Source organism: Megascapheus bottae, chromosome 16 (assembly GCF_031878675.1).
Source record: "Megascapheus bottae isolate mThoBot1 chromosome 16, mThoBot2.hap1, whole genome shotgun sequence".
Taxonomy (NCBI): domain Eukaryota; kingdom Metazoa; phylum Chordata; class Mammalia; order Rodentia; family Geomyidae; genus Megascapheus; species Megascapheus bottae.
Genome location: NC_143524.1, coordinates 28,735,120 through 28,751,222, shown reverse-complemented (window position 1 = coordinate 28,751,222; position 16,103 = coordinate 28,735,120). Strand labels below are relative to the sequence as shown.

At 37.1% G+C, this 16,103-nt stretch overlaps 1 long non-coding RNA gene across 1 annotated transcript in view; it reads left to right on the top strand.

Moving 5' to 3' along the window:
- Positions 1 to 12,887, top strand: part of LOC150053062 (uncharacterized) — a 47,268-nt gene extending 34,381 nt beyond the window's left edge. The window contains exon 5 of the long non-coding RNA XR_016538149.1: positions 12,244 to 12,887. This is a non-coding gene — a long non-coding RNA (uncharacterized LOC150053062). The remainder of the gene's footprint in view (positions 1 to 12,243) is intronic.
- Positions 12,888 to 16,103: the final 3,216 nt, after the last annotated feature.

Sequence of the window (16,103 nt, the reverse complement as noted above, 5' to 3'; positions counted from 1 at the left end):
TGTAAGAAAAAAACCATGTGTGTTTAGTTCAGTGACATATTTAAAAAATATTTTCTTACTAAGGGCTGATGGCTCATGGCTGTAATCCTAGCTATTTAGAGGCTGAGATCTGAGGATTAAGATCTGAAGCCAGTGTGCAGGCAGGAATAACCACGAGACTGTTATCTCCAATTAATCACCAAAAAGTCAGAAATGGAGCCGTGGCTCAAGTGGTATAGTGCTAGCCTTGAGCACAACATCTCCAGGGTGCTGTGCCCAGGCCCTGAGTTCAAGCCACAGGACAGGAACAGACACATTTTTTTTTCTTTTGGAAGACCTTATGTGGGTTTGAACATGGGGTCTTATACTTACCAGGCAAATGCTTTATCATTTGTGTCATGTCATGCCCCCCCAACCACATTTGCTTTCTTTTTCTATCTGTAGTTGTTTTTTTTTCCAGTCCTGTGGACTGAACTCATGGCCTGAGCATTGCCCTTAGGCTTTCCTCAAGGTTAGTTCTCTACCACTTGATCCACAGCACCAGTTCTAGATTTTCTGTATATGCGGTACCAAGAAATCAAACCGTAGTCATTGTGCATACGAGGCAAGCACTTTACCACTAAGCCAAACTCCCCGCCCCTACCTGTAATGTTTAAGTAGAATCTCCTGTTTTCTCCTGGGGCTAGTCTCAGACCACACGAACTCATTGACAACAATGAATATTACACTGGACCTTAACTGACACGAGTGTGAAGAAAATTGTCTAATAGTCAAGCATGAATTACAGGAGTTCAACACTCTCTCAGTGTTTGAAGATTAATATTGAATAAATGAAAAAAAACACTCATGAATACTGTGTGTATGCATGCATTTTGCTTTGTTTTGTTCACTGTGTGATCTTACAGTGGAGTTACTGAATCCTTTCTAAAATTTGATTTCCTCAATAATTTGAATGAGGATAATAAGGCTGATGATAAAGCGTGTCTGGGAAAGTATGGGAAGCTCTCTGGATAATGAAAATATTACCTAAATGTTTTATATTATGGTGCTAGACCTTATCCTGAAATTAGTAGCTGCAACTCTAGGAGCAGAGATATGGACAGAGATAAGATAAAACTGTTAGCTTGACACGTAAATGGTAAAACTTAATGCCATCATTTGGGGCCAATATGGAAGATTTCAAATTGCACTTACACTATAAAAAATAGCTTCATATTTCACTGTACGAAATAAAGGTAAAAAGTCAGCTGCATAAACCACTGTAGAGGTCCAAGCCCAAAGGGTTGTAAAATATCAACCTATTAAATAAGTATTCTCAAATTGCAGTGAATCTCTTTGAAAGCAGTTATCTCTGGGATTCTTAGTTAATTTAAGATTCCTTCTTGCCTCTTCCTCTTCTTTTCCCTTTCTCTTTGTTCAGAGAGAGAATAAATAAAATCTTGTCTTCATGGTGAAAAAAAAGATTACTGCACTACTCCAGAAGCTCGATTGTACAATCAGTTTCTCACAAGTTAGCTACATAACTTTTGTATCATTGTATACATTTCCTTCATAATGTGATGGTGCCTTGCAAGAAAAACCCCGAGAGTCCTGTTTCCTAAAAATTTTATAATTTCTAAGCATTCAGAGGAAATAATGAATCTGAATTCCGGGTTATGTTTCATGATCACTCAGCTTCCCAAGTCCTATATATTGATAAAATATTAGGGCTATCTTTCCCTTTCCACTCAGAATACTTTCATGAGTGTTCTGGAAGGTTTTCTTTGGGGAGTCATTTTGCTGATTAATTTAGGTCATGTCATGCTTTTTAACTGGATAATAGTAATAATAATAATAGTAATAATAATAATAATGGCTACTATTTCATGCCAGGAACTAGTCTAAGAATTTCAATATATTATTAACTCATTCAACTCCCATAACAGTTCTATAAGTTAGAGGGGTTAGTAATGTTTATTTGATAGATGAGTAAACTGAGGTAAAAGAATGTTATGAGGTTCTATTAAGTGTCAAAATACCATTTGAAGTCTAGACTGTTTCATAGCCATACATGTATATGCTAAAGTGCTGAGTATGGAGGATTTTATGCTAACGTATTGTCTGTTTTGAGTGTGAATGATCTGTAGAGATGGTAAGGGTAGTTATTTGGTTACATGGTACTAGCTACACAAGAACTGGTAAGTTATTCAAATAAATGAAGGCAATTCACTAAAAGTCTGAATTCTATTTGCAGCTAAGTTTGCTCTCAAATTTTGGTCTTTAGGATTGCCTGCCAAAAATGTGACTTTAAATATAAAACCAACAAAGTGAAATCATTTCTTGGAAGAGATTCCTGTGGTTTGTGATGGTTTGCCAAGTTAAGAATATCTGCCTCCATTTTTAAGCACATGTGTTGTAGTAATTTTATGGGGTAATGAGTTGGCTTCCACTGAAGATATTTTGTTTTTACAGGGACTAGAGCTGGAGCTAGGGAAACATTATGGGGCGGCAGTGAAATGCCTTACTTTGTCAGGTTGCTATAGCTAATCACCTACAGGTGCATTTTCTAGAAACTCCCATTTTAACCATTTAACTGCTACAGATTTCAGGGCACTGTGCCTAAAGATTTTGGACACAGTATCATATGACTTGGTAGTAGATAATGGGGGATTTGGGGAAAATAATCAGTTATAAGGCAAGAAAATTTAGGATTTTTGATTCAACCTTCAAACTTGGAAGAAACATAACCCCATACATTGGTTTCAGGAAAACATGAATTCAAAATGCAAAAGTAGCTAATAAATTGAGACAGTGTAGTTTATCAACATTATTGTAATCTCCTTGACCCAGGTTGTAACTCAAATGATGCTTATAGTTTTCTAGTAGTACCATCCCTTTATACTGGCAGAACTCTGGTATTGCAAATAAAATACCTTATTCCTCAGGATAGGATATTGCAACTTGCAATGTAGTGCAATTATGGACAAAATATTTATTTGAAAGTTGGATTTGATTTCTAGGAAGGTTTCTCTTTCCTAATCCCCCTAACTGGTGGACAAGAGGATTGGCGACCCATCTTATAACTAAACAGGCAAAAGGTATGAATTACAGATGGTGACACAAAATGATGGGAAAATGTAGATTCTTCATTTGTCGGGAAGCTGATACCCTGGATTGCTTTGGCGGACAATTCTTGTTTTCAGAAAAAAAAACTCTGAATAGGTAAAAGTAGGTTTTAAAATAATCTTTGTTTTTGAATATTTAAACAATTGCATAATTCGGAGGCCAAGAAAATGCTCTCACTTGGCTTTTTTAGTCTCATTTTTTTTCACGTGGTCTTGGATTGGGGGCCCACGGTCGTGCTTGTGCCAAGGGGCCTTTGGTACATGTCTTTCTTTCTATTGAAAGTACTGTTCTTGAATGGGATAGCTTGGTCTTGACCTTCTCTTGGCAAAACAAAGGCTGTCACTCAAGCTGAATATTCTGTTGAATTTCAGTATAAGAAGCATAGTGATGTTTCAAACAAAAGATCTAGTGAATGTATTATGTGGAAGGACAAGAAGACAGTAGACAGTAAAGAACTTGGTATCTTATCCTTGCTTCCTAATATAGTAAATATATTCTCATCCCCTACTGAAGGAGAAAAAGCTTCGGAAACTATGGTGGCAGCCCTTGGTAATCTGGAAATGAAATTTAAATGGAAATAGTTCCATTTATGTTCCTGAGAAGCGGTGAGATTAATATCCACATGCTAAGATAAGAAGGGTTTGGAAAAATCATTACACATAAACTATCATTGAGTATTTTTTTTTATTTCTTTGTGGTGTTTCCGTAATTTGTGGGCTGAGTAGGATCTCTAGCTTTTTCACTTCAGGATTGTGCTCTATCAATAGAGCCACAGTTCAGCTTCTGTTTGTTTGTTTTTATGTCTGATTAATTAGAGCTAAGAGTCTTACAAACTTCTTGTCCAGAATAGCTTTGAATCACAATCCTTAGATCTTAGACTCTTGAGTAGCTAAGATTATACATGTGAGCCATGTGTGCTGGGCTATGAACGTATTTTTTTTTCTTTTTGCCTTAGACAAATAATCTTTTTTCTAGCCCAGGCCATTGTTTATTGTTTTATATATTGAGTTCAACCCATTTTCTAACCTAATCACCTTTTCTTTCTCAATAGACACTCACAGTAGGTATCCAACCAACAGATAATTTCATAAAACTTGCGTTTGGATAAAGTCAATTTCTGCCTATTTTTTGCCAGGCCCGGGGCTTGAACTCAGGGCCTGAGCACTTGGCTCAGGCTAGCACTATATCACTTGGGCCATGACACCATTTCCAGCATTTTCTATGTATGTGGTACTAAGAAATTGAACTCAAGTCTTCATGTATGATAGAAGGCACCCTACCACTAGGCCAACCTACTGGCCCATCTTGTCAAAATTTTTTTTGTCAGTCCTGGGCTTGAGCTCAGGTTCTGAGCACTGTCCTTAGACTTTCTCAAGGCTAAAGCCTCTGAACATTTCTCTCTCTCTGCCTCTCTCTCTGTCTCTCTCTGTCTCTGTCTCTCTCTGTCTCTGTCTCTGTCTCTGTCTCTGTCTCTGTCTCTGTCTCTCTCTCTCTCTCTCTCTCTCTCTCTCTCTCTCTCTCTATATATATATATATATATATATATATATATATATATATATCTGGTTCAGTTGTGGGGTTTGAACTCTGGGCCTGGGTGCTCTTCCTGAGCTCTTTAGCTCAAAGTTACCACCCAACCTCTGAGCATGGGCATTGTCCCTGAGCTCCTCAGCTCAAGGCTACTGTCCAACTCCTGGAGCCACAGCACCACTTCTGGTTTTCCAGTCGTTAATTGGAGATAAGGTTCTCATGGACTTTAGTACCCAGGCTGGCATTGAACTGAGATCCTCAGATCTCAGCATCCTGTGTAGCTAGGATTACTGGTGTAAGCCACAGTGCCCAGTTCTTAGCTATATTTTAATAAAAGTCAAAAATCTGAAACTCAAAATGTGTAGACTTTATGCATACACACTTCTGATTCCCAGCATACAGATTTTTCAGGGATCCTTGCTTCAGAGGGAGACTTCAGAAGACAATAGAGAAGGAGGGAAGTCTGTGCTTTCTGCTGAAAACAATACACAGGAGGGGGGAGGGAGGGAGAGAAAGAGAGAGAAAGAAAGAGAGAGAGAGAGAGAGAGAGAGAGAGAGAGAGAGAGAGAGAAACACCTAGCTTTATGATCTACTGACTTTTTGAATTCCCACCACCTAACCTGCATCCCACCTAAGCACCAGTTTAGAAGCCCAAAACTTTTCAGTTTCACACCCTCTTCTCACCAAACAGAAGTTTTAAATCCTCATTTTAAGCAACAAAGTATTTGGAATGTATCCCAAAGTGTTTTACATAAGATCTCCAGAAAGCAGAAGCCCAAGTAGATATTTATTTGCTCATTCAATGCTTATTGTACAAAGACGTAGCTAAGTGCTTTCATTTTAGACAGGGTATATTTTAATAAGTAAACAAATTAGCCATGTAAGAGCTCGTAAGTGTAAAATAAACAGTATAAAATATGAATATGAATTCCCGGTGTAAGGATGCCTGCCTGTAATGTCTGCACTCAGGAGGCTGAGGCAGGGGATGAGGAGAATGAGGCCAGCTTGGGCTAGACAGTGAAACTCTATACAAATAGGAATTTGATTTGGGATGAGGTTTCATACTTTTATATTGCAGACAAAAATACGTCTTACTCAAAAGTGAAATTTTAGCAAAGGATTCAGGGAGGAACACAAAGATAAAATCAATGTTTGTGAAAAGTGCCTGACAAGAAAATTTCATTCAAAGGGATTAGAGAAAGCATACTGAAAAATAAGCCATGTATCTATTGTTTTGAACCAAGGAAAACTACTCATTTGCACACAAAACAGGTCAAATGTTGAAAATTTCACATTGCTTAATTTATAAGTGTTGCTATAGAAATCCTGTATTATTGAATGCTTATTTGTTTAACTTTATTTTTGAAAAGTTTTAAAATCCTCAGTGTTACTAGTTTTGAGCTTGATATGATGCAGAAGATACATGTAGTGGGTACTGTTTTCTTTTTGTTCAAACGTTTAAAAGTTTAAAGAAAACTGCTAAATGATTTGCAAGAACTCAAAGGGAACTTGAGCAAAAAATGCCAACACATGTTATAAAGAAAGATGAAATGACACTTTGCAATAAAAGAAAGCTTTACAAATAAGAAAACTGAAAACTAAAGATTGGCATGGCTTAGTGGGACTGGTTTGTGGTCTTTTGGGTAAATGTCGAGAAGTGGGATTGCTGGGTCATAGGAGAGCTCTACGGTAAGTCTTTTTGAGGAACTTTCATTCTGCTTTCCAGAGTGGTTGAACAAGATTGTATTCCCACCAACAATGTAGTATCATTCCCTTTTGGCCACATCATTATTATTAGGGTACTTGATAATGATCGTTCTAACTGCAGTGAGGTGGAATCTCAAAGTTACTTTGATTTGCAGTTCTTTTTATGGTCGGGAATATTGAACATTTCTTCATGTGTCTAGTAGCCATTTGTATTTCTTCTTCAGTAAAGGCACTCTAAGTCTTTAACCCACTTACCAGTGGGGTTTTTGTTTCTTTAAGCATCTGTTCTGGGGTGCGGTGTTTAATTATTTGAGCTCTAGGTATATTTTAGTTATGAGGTCTTCGATGCATGGCTAGTAAAGATCTCCCATTCTGTGGGATTTCTATTTATCTTGCTCAATATGTTCTTTGCCATGAAGAAGCTCTTTAGTTTGATGCAATCCTATTGATTCCGTAATTCCTGGATTTGTTGTTTGTGAATCTTCACTTAAGAAGTATCAACCGGTGCCAAGATGCCTTCTTCTATTTTTTCCTGTAATACTTTTAGGATATCTAGTCTTACATTGAGGTCTTTCATCTATTTGGAATTAATTCTGATGAAGGGTGATATGTAAGGATCTAACTTCAGTTTTATGAAGTTAGCTAATTCTGCCAGCACCATTTGAAGAGAGTGTTTTATATCCATCCTGTGTTTTGGAATCCCTTATCAAATATAAGGTGGCTATCGGTCTGTAGGTTCACTTATGAATCTTCTATTCCATTGGTCCTCGTGCCTATTCTTGTGCCCAATGCCAATTTTTACTTACTATGGTTTTGTAATAGTGTTTGAAGTTTTGTATTGATATTACTCCAGCATTTTTCTTCCTGCTAAGTGTAGCTTTTGCTATTAGGGGTCTTCTATTATTCCAGATGAATTTTTGAATTTCATCTTTATAATATTGAAGAGTATTGCTGGGGTTGCGAGGGTATTGCATTGATTTTGTAGATAGCTTTGGGTAGTATTGCCATTTTTGTGATGTTGCTCCTGCTATTCTAGTAGCCATCACCACAACCACACTCACTGCAGCATTATTTCCCATAGCAAAGACACAGCATCAACCCAGATGTCCCTCAGTGAATGAATGGTCAAGAAAATGCAGTATGTATACAGAAGGAAATTCTATGATTCCATGAAAAAGAACATTGACTCATTTGTAAGGAAATGGAAAGATATGGAAAAAATCTTATATTAAGTGAAAGCCAGACCCCAATAATTATGTGTGGACATCATTAATTAAACAACAGTCTAAACATTCACATAGTGAGAACAAAGGAGAATGTTCTTAAGAGAGGATCACATGGGCTCAATAGATATATGCATTTTTACTATATAAAATGATGCTTATCGAAATGAACTCCAGGAAATGGAAACAAGAGATTTTTTTATTGAATTGTTTGCAGAAATATATTTATTTTCCCTCTTTATTTCATTCCCTATCATCACCGATTTTGATTTTTGTACCCTTTGACTTCTCTATAAAATTATGTGATTTCCAAAACAACTCTAAGATTCCACCTCACTCCAGCTAGGATGGCCAGGATCAGGAAAACGAATGACAACAGATGCTGGAGGGGATGTGGCCAGGAGGGATCACTACTACACTGTTGGTGGGAGTGCAAACTCGTCCAACCACTATGGAAAGCAGTGTGGCAGTGCCTCAAAAGGCTAACCATAGAACTCCCCTATGACCCAGCAATTCCACTACTTGGCATTTACCCAACCATCCAGAAACAAGGACATACTAAACCCACTAGCACAACAATGTTCATTGCAGCACTATTCACCATAGCAAAGATATGGAACCAACCTAGATGTCCCTCAGTTGATGAGTGGATCAACAAGTTGTGGTATTTGTACACAATGGAATTCTATGCTGCTCTCAGAAAGAATGACATCGCCCCATTTGTTAGGAAATGGAAAGACTTAGAAAAAATCATATTAAGTGAAGTAAGCCAGACTCAAAGGAACTTAGGCTCAATGGTTTCCCTCATTTGTCATAATCAGTAGAAACCTTGGGCTCTACTAGCAGAGATTTGCAATAGAGCAAAATCTTGATACATAAGACATATAATGTGAAGCTAATTAAAAGGACCTCCAGGATAGTGAAACAAAAGCCATATAATGAATGATTGTTGTCCTTAATGTACTATGTTGTCTCTCATCTCCTTTGCTGTCCCTTGTTATCTCATATTGGTATAGTATCTCACTTTGTTATCTGATATATTGAATTTATTTGTATTTGGATATTTGAAATTTGATAGGGAAAGGGGGAAAACCAAGACGGGTAGGGGGTGTAGGGGGGGAGGGAAACGGGTACCAAGACATGTGAAAGGGTATCAATGTATGTGAATTAACGCACCTTCTATCTGGCAAATATCATGTAACCCTTTTACTAATTACAATAAAAAAGAAAAAAATTATGTGATTTGTGAAGGAGAAGCACAGAAATGATGGGAAAAAGGGGGAAATTATTAAGAAATGTTACTCGCTACATACTATGTAGGAAATGAACAGCTTGGGGAGGGAGCACAGATCCTGGGAAGGGGAAAACTGGGAGAAAATTTTGGAGGGGGCGGCATTGTACCTGACTTATGAAACTGTAACAACACCCAACCACGTTGTGACTATTAGTCATAGAGGATGGTTATTTTAATTGATTGCTTTTAAGAACAAACACAGAAAATATTCGTTCATATATGCTGTTATTTTAAGGATGAATTTTACTTTTGGTGATAGCTATTTTGTAATATCTTATGTGGTGGCTAATTTTATGTGTCAACTTCCTTGGGCTGTGATGTGCCCATGTATTTAGTTAAATGGTACTCTGATTGTTTCTCATGAGTGATAAGATTAACATTTATAACAGTAGACTAAGTGAAGATTGGCATCCTAATACATGTTGGGCTCATTTGATACAGTGAAGATTAAATATAACAAAAATAAAAGATACTTAAATAACTTGATCTCTCTTCTTGTCAGGATATTGTTTGTGCCTGCATTTAGTTTGGAACTTATTCCATTATGTCGCCTGTTTCTTCAAACATATCCTAGAAATACTCAACCACATCTCTTAGACTACATTTTACAGGAGGTAGTTTGAAGGACATCTCAGTTTTCATACTCTCATGAGCCAATTTCATAATTGAGCAAATACATATATATATACATCATACTATATATAATCTTATTCACTTTTTCTACATAATCTGGTCCTCATCTTTTTTTTTTTTTTTGGCCCCTTTCTCTTTCTGGCCCCGCTCGCTCCGGCCCCGCTCGCTCCGGCCCGGCTAGGCTCCCTTTCTTTCTTTCTTTTTTTTTTTTTTTTTGGCCCCTTTCTCTTTCTGGCCCCGCTTGCTCCAGCCCTGCTCGCTCTGGCCCAGCTAGGCCCTCTTTCTAGCTCAGGCCCCGCTCGCTCCGGCCCCGCTCGCTCCGGTCCTGCTCGCTCCTGCCCCGCTCGCTCCGGCCACCACTCGGTTGGGCTCTGTTCACTTCAGCTCAGCTCGCTTCTTTTGCTCTCTGTCGCCGTCGCAGTCTTGTCTCTGCCACTTTTCCGGTTTGGTTGTGTCTCGTCTCTGCCACTTCCGGCTTGGTTGTGTATGTGGGATACCGAGGAATCGAACCCGGGTCTTTGTGCATGCTAGTCAAGCACTTTAACCGCTAGGCCAAACTCCCGGGCCCTCTGGTCCTCATCTTTATCAAAACAATGTAACTTTGAAATATACTACTGGGATTTTTCAAAGGCAACATTTTGTGAAATAAATGGGGTTAATTAAGAAGTTAAAATTAACAATTTGTATAATTAATCAATTTGCATACAGTAAATCTCAATTTACTCCAGTAAATATTTGCTCTTCTTTGAGAAAATAAATAAACTTAGTATAGGCAAAATGGGGCTAAACCTATTTTTCTTTAAGTAATTTTGTAAGGATTAAATAAGCCCATTTTAGCAAACTTCATGACACAAAGTAATCATTCAATGAATGTGGGTAACTATTATTAAGGGTACTGTGAATAGAAGACAGGAAATAAAAGTAGACAGAGTATAGGTAGATAAAAGATAGATAACAGAAGAGAAAAAGTTTCATTAGAATGAATCCCTGAAGGCGGATCTCATTCAGTTACTTGATGCCAGTGCTTTCCATGAGATAGAAGTTACTTGATGCCAGTGCTTTCCATGAGATAGACACATTGTATTTTTACTCAGAATGAAGATGTGAAATAGATATTGTTGCTGTTCCTATTATAAAATCAAAGAAACAGGTGCATAACAAAGAGCCACAGTAGGGTATAAAGAGTATGCCCTTGAACACTAAATTACAATGCCTCTCAAGGTCTGTTGAATATATCTACACACGAGGAATAAACAAACATTTCGTATGTATTCATTTTTTTGCTTGCAATTTAAAGCCAATCTTCTATTCCAGAAAGTAGAATAAAGAAACTGACATTGTAGTCAAATTCTCAAAGGTTATAAGATATTTACCAAACAGTCATATCCCATCATAGAGATTCTTCAGCACAGACTCCTCTGAGAACCAAGGAAATTTATGAATGCTGTCATAAGAAAGTTCTTTTGTACTTCAAGAACTGAACAATTACTTTGCATGAAATTGCATTGTCTCAGCTTAAAAACTCTATAATAATTTTAGTCCTTTCTCAGAATTCACTAGATACAAATATTAGTAAAGTCTATTACTAATAATCAAATGAGATGTGAGATACAAGATAGTTTGTTTAAGTTTATGTAGATCATCAAAAGCAATTTTGCAGCTACATTCAGATTTGTCATATTTCAAATGCAGTTCTTAGTTGCCTAGTTCCTTAAACTTTAGCACTTGGAATCTAATTGTTTTCTTACTTAAAATTCAAAGAACAATCATAAGGAAAAAAAGACCTGCCACTTCCATTTGTCCTGTGGCAATTATAATTTCAACTTTCAAACCTGGAATATAGAAATAAATTGACTAAAAGTTCTGTCTGCTAGAAAGTTCTGACTAGAAAATAATGCCTCATTAGTTGAAACAAAAAGCCATTTCCATTACCTGCCTTATTTGTTTGTATCAAGTAGGTACTGGTGTTGAATCTTGATACAGTAATAGGGTGACAGGTTCTATAATAATGTCTTTGCATTTGAGTTTGATCAAAACTATGAACGGACATTATATGCAAAATTGTACATAAATGACATGAAAATTGTAGTGGCACAAGAACCCCCCCCCAAAAAAAATAATGAATTCATTCATACGAAGATGGGAATGACTTTTGGCTTGTGTGATAGGGTCAGGTCAAAGGGTACTGTGAAGACTGAAGTTTGACAAAGTGTTTTGGTAGTATTAACACTTCTGTGGTTGCTTGAAAAAGATCTAATTGAAATTGGAATGTCAAAGATTAAAAAAAACATGCCATTCTTTATTTCCTCTCCATTAGTGGGAAAGGTCTGAAGAATATAAATCATAAAATAACACAGTTTGCAACATGCAACTTATATATAACAAGGATTGAAACTTGCAGAAAAATAACTGAAATCCACAAAGTAGTAAGCTGGGTCCCACCTAACAGGATACTGTGGGAATTGTGAGGACTCACTGAGCCAGGTTCCATTTATATTGTGCGTAAGGGGTGAATTAAAATAATAAGTTCATTCATATATTGACCTCATATGACATTTCTTCCAGTACAATTTACTCATCAAAGAGTTTTGCCTTTTCTGTTAAACATCAACAGGTTGTAAATATAAGGGTTAGTTTTTAACCTCCCCATTTTGTTTCAATGAACTCAATTCCATCCTTCTGCCAGTAACATACTGTCTTGTACATTTTCAAACCCCCATTGGACTCCTGCCCCATCTCTGGAGACTGACACAGACTTGCCTTTCTTCTCAGATGCCCTGATCCTCACTTCAACTTTACCAGCTACGACCTGCCTACTTTTGCTCCTAAAAGCACACACAGCCTTGGATTTCAGCTGATGAAGATCTACACATCTGAAGCCCACACCAAATCAGCAACCTAAGTTGCGAAAAGTTTTCGCATTACAAAATAAATAGCACAAATTTGCAAGACTTACATATGTCACCATAGAAACGTGAAAATTGTGGAAAAGACAAGTAATGGGCCATCTTCAATGGATCGTATTAACTAACTACTGAGCCAAAGAAATGGAAATGGATGAGTTTTGAAATATAGATTCAAATGAACACTTCTAAGAAGACGGAAAGAGAAAAAAAAACAAAGGAAATGTATTTTTATTCTGTCTTACCAGAAATTATTTACCATTTATACATGCATTGCATTGTTGAGGAAATTCTCTGTTACAGAAAACAATGAAACCAAACTTGGAAAGAAGTAGAATTGTCTTAAATCATTTCCTAAGAGCTCATGGCTGTAATTCATGTTACTCAACAGGTTATAATCTAAAGATCAAAATTTGAATCCAGTCTGTGCAAGAAAGTCTGTGAATCTCTTATCTCTAAACAACTAGCAAAAACCTGGAAGTGAAGGTATGGCTCAAGTAATAGAGTGGTGACTCTGAGCAAAACATTAAAAGATAGTGCATTAAACTCTGAGCTCAATTTCTAGGATTATCACAAAAAATGAAAATTAATTTCCTACATTATACTATTATCAGTTCAAAAACAATAAAACAAATTATGACTTTTTAGAGAGCAGTCTTTCATTGATGTGTTTTCAGACTATTTTTCTGAATCCACTGAATTGCACTCAGATCTTACAAAGTCCCTGAGCAGGGCTAAAAGACAGGAAAGAAGTTGAAAAAATAGATATTAGAAGAAAGCTCAAGTCATAAATATGCCAACTGCTTAGAAGTAGCATTAATTGCAGACTCTTGTGGATGACAGAAATTTAAAATACCTGTCTACAACTCGAGTTTTATACCTCCATTCACTCTCTTATTAAAATATTTCTCTACGTAATTTGGCAAGATAGAACTTCAATGCCTTATTCTGAAAGCTTTTAGTCTTGAAACAGCACAACTTTCCCACTTATTGATTTCTGCTTGCAGATTTCAATTTCACATGCTATTTTGTGGAAATAATTAAACTGAGATTGTCGTACATTTTTATAATGTACTGTAAATAGCAATCATAGATTTGTATTATATTGTGCTTAGATCTATTCACTCTGTTGAATTAATTATTTACTACATTTGAGCAAGGTCGAACTTTAAGTGGAAAATGCAGCCTAGGCATTCAACTTCTTGAGAGGCTTTCATCGTAGTGGGACAGAAATAATGGCCCCATTTTGTCAGGGGAATGGATATACCTGGAAAATTATGTTAAGTGTAATACATCAGGCTCTGAGGGACACCGAATACATGATTTCTCTCTGACCCAGAAGTTATATATAACATGTCATAAATTGACATGTTAATATAGAGTGTCATATGCACACAAACACAAACATGTGAGGAAAAGTTGGGAAAATTCAGGGGAGAATTTCAATGATGGATGTTCTTTAAACAACTAACTTACAGTTCAACAATATGAAGAGCATCCAAGGTAAGGTTGAGGGGGTAAAGCAGATGAACAGAAGAGAGAAGGAAGGGTGGAAAATGCAGTCATAATATTCAACGTACAAAGATGAAAATTGAGCTAGGTAAATTGAGGGTTGGGGGGGATTAGAAAAGACGAGGGAGGACGGTGAAAAAAGGTGACACTGATATCGACTCCTTGTCTTCACAAAATAACACATAACATTGAAGCCCCTTTGTGCAACTACTCCAGGACAATAGTTCACCAAAGAAATGATGTCATTGTGATAGAAAAACAGCTTTATCCCCGCACACCATGTTGCTTTTACATACCCCAGATCATGAGACTTTTCATCTGGATAAAGGAGAGACAATCTCATTTGTTATGTGTCTCAAAAATAAAAGTGATGTTTAATACAAAACTCAACCCTAGGAGCTCAACAAATGTTAAACTGCAAAACTATAAAGCTGACAAGAATTTAGGGTCTTCTGACACTTGGTCCTGGTGTAGATATATGCTAGGAGATAGAGTTTGGTTAAGTTTTCTCAGAAGATGGCTCAAAACCCTACTCTTGATTTCATACTAACAGAATCAACATTTGTGCTCTATGGCTTTTTCTGTTATGAAACCAAAAGGAAAATCTGTTTGTAAATCTGCTTCTGTTGGATATAAAAAGATTTATCTTTGGCCCTGTTGCTGTCTTCCAGGCACTGTCTAAACTTTTCCTAAATTCTGTGAAGTGCTTGAAGCTATGCCACTTGCAAGCAACCCTGTCCCTCAACCCAGGAGCAAAGGACTCTGAAAAGTTCAACTCCTGTCCAACTCAGGGGCAGTCCAAGACCTTCTGTACCAAGAAAATAGGCAAAATGACAGCCAAGAGATATATAAAATTAGAAAACAAAGGAGGAGTAGGTTCCACAAAAGGTCAGCCTTCTGCACATTCTGTGAGAGAAAATGATTTTCCTGTGCCTGGAGACATGAGTAAGCTTTTATTTATTTATTTTTTAATAGCTAAACCATGCACAGAAGGCCCTATAGCTGAAAAATGAAGAACAGTAAAATTTTCTTCTTTCGAAGGTGTGACTATAAATTTTTTTAAATGAGTCCAATTCTACTGTTTAGTCTATGAAACAAGAAACTGGCTTTTCCTTTGTTTCTTTTTCTCTTTTCCTCCCTCAAGGAACCACATAGATGATTTAAGCAGGCTGAGATTACAACATACCTAAAATAATAAAGCAATGAGAAGGGGAGAAAAAAATCTGATGGAGGTGTAAACTCCCTCCAGGCATAGTGGCTGTGGTATATTTCATCCTCTCATTCTAAATCAATGCTAAGCAAAGCACAGAAATGTTTACCTTTGTCTGATCCCTAATTCCCTAAATTTATGTGGAATCATGCACAGATGCGCTGGAAACCAGCCTGGAGAAGCCTGGCATTTTAATTGATCCCAGAGCTTTTTGCCTCACGGTTCCTGCTGTGATGAAGTATGCTACTTAGTCCAAAGATTCTGCTCCTGGTTGTCTAGCCACCAGCAACTGCCCAGTCGAGGTGTCTGTACACAGCAAAGGAAGTAACCAATCAATTTTTTAATTTCCGTTTGTAAACAGGGGGGAATCGGGGTGGGTTTGAAATCTCATTAGTCAATCATTAGTGTAAGGATTGGCCCCAAAAGTAAAGTACTTGTCTACCAAGCGCTAGGCACTCAGTTCAAAACTTTATAATACAAAAATAAAATTAAAATTTGAATACATTCAGCAATTGTCTACAAACCCAAAGAAGGAACTTACCTACAAACGGAGCATGGTAACACTGTAACGTTGAATGTCTGGAGCCTACAAGACTGCAAAGGGAAATCACTCTGTGTTCGAATCATCTGGAATAAATTGTTCCACCATGGCAGCAGGTACTTGCCAACACCCCATGCGAGAGAAGTTCCACAGTATGAAGATAGTCTACGTGTCTCCAAAGGAATCATTCTGCCTACAGCCTTCATTCCAGTACTTGTCATTAAAAGTCCTTTCTGTTTTTCTGTTGCCCAGTATACATTTTCCTTAGCTTGTAAGCCAGTGGCTTGCGATTAAGGTTATCACACAGGCAAGAAATAGAAGTGAAATACGTAGTCCTGATGTTTTTGTTATAATGATTGTGATCTGAATAATTCTCAACTCACCCATCAGCATGGCTCTATAGCCATAAAAATAGACCTTTCCGCTGCTGGAACAACCACATTGCATTCTTACACTTTGGCCTTCT